Source organism: Pinus tabuliformis, chromosome Q, assembly GCF_031772625.1.
Source record: "Pinus tabuliformis cultivar Carrire ecotype Pingquan chromosome Q, CPIR1, whole genome shotgun sequence".
NCBI classification, from domain to species: domain Eukaryota; kingdom Viridiplantae; phylum Streptophyta; class Pinopsida; order Pinales; family Pinaceae; genus Pinus; species Pinus tabuliformis.
The window spans coordinates 1,266,405,735-1,266,408,025 of NC_142296.1; the positions used below are offsets into that span (position 1 = coordinate 1,266,405,735).

A 2,291-nucleotide genomic window follows, 5' to 3' on the forward strand; every position below is an offset into this window, starting at 1 on the left:
ACCATTTTATCTGCACTCATTAAATTGATTTTATTATTATTAATATATTTTTAAATATGTGTCAATATTAATTCATATTAAAATATTTTACTGAAAATTTACATTGGATATTTTATTCTATATAACATTAAAATATTTTCTTTTAACTTTTTTTTGTACATGAAACATATTAAAATATTTACTCAAAAATTGCATTAAATATTTTATTTTATATAACATTAAAATATATTTTTTAATTTTTTTCGATACATAAAGTTAATATCACATCACACGTTAAAATGTATTTGAAAATTACAAAGTTTAAACATCTTAGTTACATATTTTTGTTATTTCTAATTACTTTACACTAATTAAATATCTATAACATGGTTTTTTTTTTATTATAACGAAATATTATTTTTTATTCAAAATTTATTTTATTTTAATTTTAAAATAGATAAACAAACATACTTTCACAATCTACTATAAACTAAATCTCCTTAATAAGAAACCTACTAACTCCAATACTCTTCCCCAGTTGGAAACTTGCCCGAACTATATTCTGGTGTCCTTTTAGACCTCCTAGACAACTCTTCTTGCATGATGACGTGAGCAGTGAGACATGTGAGATGTGCATGTTGCGCAAGACTGTTAGCAGGGGCACCTTGCTGAATGTGCATGGCGGCACGCCCTAATCGTTAATCTATAAGCATAGAGATATTAGACGCCATCATGATCTTAAATTCTGAGAAGTCTAAGGAGTTCAAATCATATGTGTTTATCATTTTTTGGCACTCCTCCAGTTCGTCGCCCTCTGTGAATCCCAAATTACATAGCACCCGTTGAAGTTCCATGGAGGATATGAACCCGTCGTTGTTCATATCATAGATCTTGAAAGCCTCCACTAAATCGTCACACCCATGACCATTGCTTGATTCATCTTGTGATCTATCGTGGAGAAGAAACTGACACAGGCCAACAAATTCATCAAATGTCAGGCTATCATCTTCCCTCTGAGATTTTGGAATAACAAGACATTTCAAGTCATCTTCTGAAATATCTATTCCGAGCCTTTTCAAGTAGCGATTCATTTCATTTACAGTCAGCCTCCCGTCCCCATTTTCATCGGCCAAGTCGTAGAGTCTGCGAATTTCATTGGTATCTATACAGAGCGCCATTTATATTGCAAATTATCTGGAAATTTTAGTGCAATGCCAATATGGTAACTTCAATGCCGGACTTTCAGAAATTCAGCAATCTTCGGATAGAAAACATACGAAAACACAATCATATATATAATACGTGATTTGGGTTCTTGAAGGAAATTTCAGAGGAAACTCACGATAACCATTGAAGGAAAGTTTCAATGTGAAACGAAATTATCGTGGAAAGGGTACGGGAAAGTGTGGATGCGCTTACCCTGCCGAACGTTTTATCAATGCAAACACGCTACAGAGCCCCCAGCCCCTCGTGATGGTATATTTTTGAATACTATGGTTACGTGAGAGGTTTTGTCCCACAAATCACGTGGTATGTTAGGGAAGGCTCTATAGTTCTAAGAGTTTGTTCCGAGCACAATCTCTTCAGTAAAAGAACAAAACTCAAATCATCCACATGTGAAACAAATAGTCGAGATTAGGGTTTAGTCCTCCCTATCCAAATTCAAACTCCCGGTAGCATGCAGTTTTATAATGCGTGGATATTACGGTTTTGGTCCTCCCTATCCGAATTCAAAATTCTCGTTTTAAGTGGTTTTCATTTCCCGGGATTGTTTATTCAAGGAAAGTTACGTTCAAGGAAACTATGTATCTGACTTTGAATCATACAAAATAGTTCCACTTTGCAATTTTAATTGGCATTTGACCAATCGTTCCACTTTGCAATTTTAATTGGATATAGTTCCACTTTACCCTTTTAACCTATTAATTTTTTTTCGCATTTGACATATTCTTTGGTCGTGTTCTAGATGTCCCTTCCACAAGGGATGACCCGACCCTCGTGGGTTTATTTGAACACAACCATCCTTGGGGTTTCATGAATTATGTACATGGACATCTTTGGAAATTGATAGATTAACTTAGATTTAGTTTTTACTTTATTGTTCAATGACAAAATTTATTAATTTGGTGTGTGAGGTTTTAGATAATATAATTTTATGACTTACTAAAATGCTTTCAAATAAATTGACTTAATATATGAATATTGTTAAATAAAAAATTTATTTTTCTTTTCTTTTCTTTGTAGAATGAGTCTTTCAACTTAATAATAAAATATACAATGTTTTTTTTGGTGCTTACTAATGTGTAGATATG

The 2,291-nt window shown here is 32.6% G+C and overlaps 1 pseudogene; it reads right to left on the minus strand.

Moving 5' to 3' along the window:
- Positions 1–677: 677 nt before the first annotated feature.
- On the minus strand, positions 678–1,157 carry LOC149224452 (calmodulin-like protein 2 pseudogene; annotated as a pseudogene).
- Positions 1,158–2,291: the final 1,134 nt, after the last annotated feature.